Source organism: Pinus tabuliformis, chromosome 9, assembly GCF_031772625.1.
Source record: "Pinus tabuliformis cultivar Carrire ecotype Pingquan chromosome 9, CPIR1, whole genome shotgun sequence".
In the NCBI taxonomy this organism is placed as follows: domain Eukaryota; kingdom Viridiplantae; phylum Streptophyta; class Pinopsida; order Pinales; family Pinaceae; genus Pinus; species Pinus tabuliformis.
In genome coordinates, this window is record NC_142307.1 from 506023867 (window position 1) to 506030811 (window position 6945).

Genomic DNA, 6945 nt, shown 5'->3' on the forward strand with positions numbered 1-6945 from the left:
ATTGGCAGCCACCCTAGAAACAAATAGTTAAAGTAATCTGTGATTTCCTTTATGTATGATAGATAAGAGAGAGGCAAAGGAACCAACTTGGATCTTCTGCTTAATTCCTTGCTTGATCTCTCTCCCCCTTGACAAAGCTTGCAACTCCTCTCTATACTTATCCTGCTTGGAGAGTACTTGTAGAAACATAGTAACAAAACACCATCAAAAGATCTTGATCTATTATATCATAAGCATTGTAGAATAAGAAATACAAGGAACATACAATGGCATTCATAAATAATAACATTCACAAATACACAATTGTATGGAGGAAAACTCAAAGAACTTTATTAAAATAGAAGGGAAAATTACAGCCTAGTTGTCTGATCCAGCATCATCCTCCCAGGATAAAAGCCCTCTTCACCTCACGAAAAGAAATATCACCCAACAATAAAATGCTCTTTCTCAGACACAAACTATCAGCACTTCCTTACAAATTACAAAATTCCAGCCTCCAGATCTCTCAGATGAGGGATCCATTTATAGATGTATGCAAGGGTGTGAGTCATCTCTAGTTTTTTTATTAGTGTCATTCCACTTGTTGTTTTTGGTTCCACTTGGAGATTTCTTGGATCTCTTACTCATCCCTGGGTGAATTCAGAGAGACAAGTGTCATAGGAGAAGTTTCTAGAAGATTCCATGAGCATCCGCTTAGAAAACTGTCTCGGACATTTGTCCATTCTCGCTCATTGCACCCCACAGAAGGCCACTTCAGTATGCATCGCACCTGGCTAGTGTAGAAGTCAATATGCATTGCACCCTGACAGTGGAACAATCAGTATGGTCCTATTTTGGCGAGTTCTGGATGATTTTTTCCGGTGGAACTTTTGGGGAATGATGTAATTAGTTGACCATGATCTTTTAGGTTATAGCACAACACTTTTAGGGGTTAAAGAGCCCTAGTTTATCGACATATAATATTGGAGTTGAGGTGCCCAAATATGTCTATAAAAATGAGCAATGGAAAAGCATTAAGATTTACTAGACATCCATATACCCTGATATTGGTGAATGATTCTTCACCAAACCCTTTCCCTACTCAGAGAATATCAAATTCAGCTAAAGAAGACATCCGAGGTGCCTTTTTATCAAATATAAATTGATAGGTTGGTAATATGACCCCATGATAGATATTATAGAAATGTTTATGATATTTGGAGCCCCATAAAATATCAAGATAAATATGAATGGGATTTGGGTCTTACAGAGTCCACTTCCATCCCATAGATGAAAAGTCAATAGAAATACATAAAGCATCCATGATACAAGCACTGATATAGAAAGGAGGGATTATATTTTCAGAAACTTTGAATTTACTTCTAAAGGCTAAAATATGGGCAGCTAAACTGTCTGAAAGTATAGTTTCCCAATCAAATATAATCCCTTATGAGGCTCCATATATTAGGGGTACCCATTGATCAGGTAATGTTTGTACATTAGGGAGTGCATGAAGCCTACACATGATGGCAACAATTTGAGAATAAGGACCACTAAGAGAGTCTACAACATACTTACCGCTGTCTTGTCTTTTGTGTTTGTTTGAGTCCTTTCTCCAATCTTTAATTGGCTCTGATTCATGTCCACGCACTTTAAGAAATGCCTAAATGTATTCCTTATCATATTTGCATTGTGGTTAAGGAAAACTATACATTCTCTACAAATCCTTACTAAAAAAACACTGGATGACTGTGTGCTTGTTTTTGAAAATCTACTTATCAACAATACTTATGGTATCCAGGATGCATCAAACCATATTGGTATAGGGAAGAAGTATCGGTCTAGCTACAATTTTGTGTAGAAAAAAATTCGCCACACTGTTGAAGTTTGTATTTGAAACTGGGGTGGAATCATCAACAATAACTGTTCTCTAAGTAACTCTGGGTCTTTCATCCTCAAGTAGTTTTTACATTGCTTCCCATGAAGAATGCCTATAATCTTTGGTAGAAACTGTATTGGAAAACAATCCCAGCGTAGAAGTCTTTTCTTCAATACTTTCAAATGAAGGAGTGACATATTTTCATTGTGTTGTAATTTTCTTTTTGGAATTTAATGCCTTCAACATCTCTTCATTATTATAGGAATTGGATCTTTCCTGTATAGAAAACACATAGATTAGTGGAACACTTCTCTTTAGCGGGGACATAGCGTAAAGAATGCAATTTTACAATACTAATATTTTCCTTTAAAGAAAATATTCACAATATTGAGGTGAAATGAATGAAGGCATTTACAATTTAGAAAATCATAAATCCACATTATTAAACATTAAGTGGGGCAGTGGGAAATCACATGGGCTTACCATAAATTGGAAAGTTACGATAAATTGAACTTCTAATGAAACGTTTCCAAGATAATAATGGTGATGAAGCATATCGGATGAAAAACTTTGTTGAAAGAGGTGTGAGAAATATCAAGAGAATTATATCAGGGGTTTCATATTGAGGGTTTTAATAAGATACTTCCAATGAAATAGTTTTGATATAAGAGTTCTAATGGGAATATCAAAGATGTAAGATATCGAAGGTGTAAGACATCGTAGGTGCAATATTATAGAACTTTTGATATGAAACGTATATATAATAAAAAATCATTCTGGGCCCGGCCAGAGACCATAATATTACTTTGTGTAAAAGCGTACAAGAATTTTTAGAAATAAAAACCTTTTATACGACTCTTGCAATAAAGCAGGCATCACAAAGTAGTCTTATTGGGGAGGAGTTGTATTGTAACAATGTTTAATGGAAAGTTATGATATAATAGAGTTTCAATAGAGATCCTCTGATATAGATTTAACTTCAAGAGTGGGGTCCACCAAGGCTTTGGTTTATCATAACATATTTTAAAGTGTCATTCCAATATGAGAAGTCCCAATAAGGAAGGGACCTCAAGCTTCTTAGACTTTGTATTTAATTCGAATATGCTCCAAAATTATTGAAACCAAAAACTTTATTAAAATAGAATATACTATAAAAAGTAGAAGGTCCCCATTATTTAATGACAACTAAGTATAAATATGGGGGATTTATTGAATGCTACGATAGATCCAATCTTCCACTAGTTGTAAGAGTCATACCTCATGAGCTCTATTGTTAATCATAAGTTACAATATTATCTTGATATGAGCAAAAATAAGTATGAACATGCATTTGCAAGTTCCTTTCTTCAAGCTAGATTTACAGGTTGGATAAAGGAAGTCTCTATAGCACATGTATTTTCTTCGAGACAATATCTTTATTTTCTTGTGCAAGTTGTTTAGGTAAACATATTTATATTTGCACATTATTTTGTAATGGTTCTAATATTTGATATCTTTCTCTTTGCCAATCAAGAGAAACTTTCATGGTTCCACACGAAGTTTGATTTCACTTGAACTTGACCTATTTTATTATTACATTAAAATTTAGGTTTAGTTGGATTCTATTTATTTTTTCATTGCATTATAGCTTTGTCCCTATGATCCCTTCTCATTTAGGTTTTTCATTTCCTTTACTAGTATTTACTTTACTTTCTTATTTTTTGTCTTTTATGTCATGTCATGTTTTATTTCATATCTTTTCTCATATTTTTTTTAATAAAACCATGTATGAAATCCTTCATGTTTTTCTCTATGGTAATGTGGAAAATATTGAAAGGGCAACTGCGAAAACTAGTAATGCTTGGATTACGTTTGGTCTGCTTCTTTGTTTGGGCCTAAATATCTCTTAAGTCCAATGATGCACATACGAAAAATATGTTTCATATTAAAGGAAAAAATTAGCAGATCTATGATGCTTGTATCTATCATAGGATTTTTTTTCATTCAATTGTCCATTTGTATTAATTGGTTTTAACATGTCAGCTCAGTTGACTAGAGAAGGGAAAGGAGGAAAATCTTAAGTGAGCATACTAATTTAAAAGGTGTATATATAAGAATCTTTTTAAAACAAGGAACAACCTCTCTTGCTCATAAAATAATTCAGGATCCCTCTTCTAGCCTTCGTGAAATAAATTCCAATAAAATTCATATAAGAGATAATGTTTACACAGTCTCTATAGACAATGCTTGCACAGTCCTTGATGCCAATGCTTGCACAGTCCCTAGAGACAAAGACTATGTAATCCTTACGAATAATGAATGTGTTAGGGCATCCTTTGTAGTTAGTGATTGTACGCTCTTTGTCGACTCTAAAAGTGTACTTATTTATGTCATTCAATTCACTCTTGGCTCCTAGTTTCCCAAAATCACTAAGCACAATAACTAATGCTAATCCTAATTGCAAGTTTTTAATCCCTATGTAAAGAGTCTAGACAAGAGCTCATATTAACATTTAGCTTTCACTTTTGAGCTCCGTGCACTATTTGAGCATAGGGAGAATTCTTTCACCCATGGTTGCAAATGCCCCATCATCTTGGATGGTTACTCAATTGTTGCTTTCGTTTTCGCAACTATCACTTATGATTTTTTTGTTCTTACATGTGTCATTTTTTCTTTCCCTATCTTTTACAAATGTCACATCTTCGTACTTTCATTATTGCATGTGTCTCTTGTGTTTTCCTTGTTTTTACAAGTGTCATTTTCACTCTTGCATATGTTTCTTTCACTCGTTTTCACACATCTTAAAAGCACCATGCCACATCTCCTAGAGGTAGCTATAGCACACTCTCTTGTACTAGTTTTTTTATTTATCATTAGAACATGTGTTGGACATATTTTATGGCATATTCCACCTTTTGGTTGGATTATGACACTTGTGTCATGAAGGTACATCTTAAGTGTCACACTTGAATATTAGTGTTGTTTTATTGTCATTTCATTGTACGCTTATTGGTTTTGGGTATTGTGTGTCTTTTTTTCATGTGCTCAGGTATATATCTATGTGTGATCATGTTTGAGACCTATTATATGCTCTTACTATCTTGTCTCGTTGATGTCACACTTAGTCAATTTTCGAGTTCATCCCTATCCTCACATTTTGTGCAACTAAGGAGTGCACTCAATTTTAGTCAAAGTGATGAGTGCAATACACACTTCAGAGCCTTAGTGATGAAATACTTATGTCTAGGACCTATGAATTGTACACATCTTGAATACATTATCGTCCAACTATGCATTAAGAAACCTCAAAGTACAAACCCTCAATCTTGTTGCTTAGCCTTTCCCACTGTGCAGTGCATGAATCCTCCTACCTATATTGTGCATTGTACAGTTGCATTGGGCAAAGGGCTCATCTTAATACTCCTACAATTCTTGAATGTGTAGTCCCCTAAGCTCCCTCTTTTATTATTGTGCACTTCAGAACAATAAAGTGCACTTTTGAACAACAATGACCCTTTGAGCACTCTTCATAACAATGAAGCGAACTTTAGAAAAATGAAACGCACTTTAGAAAAATGAAGCGCTCTTCGAAACAACAAGGTGCACTTTGAAAAAATAAGGACCCTTTGAGTGCACTTTGTTACAATGAAGTGCACTTCATAACAACAAAGTGCACTTCGAAAAAAATGAAGTGCACTTTGGAATAACAAAGCGCATTTCGAAACAACAAAGTTCACTTCATGATAAAAAAGGATCCTTTGTCTCTTAAAACTGGCATCGCGTAGTCACACGCTTGGAGCCATCGAGCACATGGTGCACTTTTCAAGCCTGAATTTTTCATCCTTCTCTTTGAGCACATGGTGCACTCTTGAAGCATGAAGCTTTCATCCTTCTCTTAAAGAGTACATGTCACAATCAAGAAGCCTAAAGCCTTCATGTGAGTGCACTCCTCCAACTCAAAAAACTGCAACCTCCTTGAGTGCATGAGCACACCTTGAACAAATGACTTTTTTTCCTTTGTGCTTCAACTATGTATCTTGCACCCTCCCTGCTCCTCTTGAGCATGTGAGTGCACTTGGAAGGCTTGAAGCTTGATCCCTTCATCCCTTCGGTATGTGTCCTTGCACCCTCCTTAACTTCCTTGAGCACATGGGTGCATCTTTAACTAAAGAATAATTCTCCTTCGTGCTTCGAAACAACACCATGCGCCCTTGAGTTCTCTCTCTCTCTTGCTTGAGTGCAGAAGCAAACCTTGAAGGCCTCCTATAAACCTTGAAATTTCACTACTTACAACATAGTAGAATCCAATAGTGGATCCTTCCTAAGCCACTTATTAGTTTTACAGTGCCATACTAATGAAGCCTCCTTATTTTAACCCTCTTACAGGCCTATCATTATTTGATCATTCCATGAGCTAGGTATGGATAGAATAGATGTTTTAAGACTGATTTTACATTTCTATTAATGATGTTCATTAGTAGGAGTACTATTTCAGCATGACAAGGTTATGCTTAAGGAAGATAGTAAAGAGAATGAATAAAGAACACTTGTAGAGAAGAAACTAAAAGAACAACAATCATTAAGACATGAAGCAGATCCTCGACCATGATAGAAAGAATACATTGCATGATGAATCATAGGACTCCAAAGGTCATCTAAGACCCTTTGGAGGGTGAAGATAAGCAAAAAAGTGGATCTTTCATGAAGATGAATCATAGATAAGATCTACCATCAAGAATGCAAGATGAAGCAACATTGAAGATAACTTGGAATTGCCACCTCATCATGAAGTCCATGTCATCATTGTAAAGTTGTAACTTGTACAAGTGTCATCATAATATTTAATGTGTTTCCATGTGTCATACCACATCATCATGTGGAATATAATGATTTATTCTTAAGAAAAATACAAAATGTAATTTGTGAAAGTCAAAGAGTTATATGAGGAACATGAAGATTTAGATAGCCATATATGTCCAAAAGTCACATAGATAAGTCCAAAGGTCATTTATAAGTTCAAGAGTTGTTTATAATATCAAAGAACCTACTAAGAATTCCAAGAGTCATGAGGGTAAACCAAGAGTTAGGGGGAAATGAAATGTCATTCC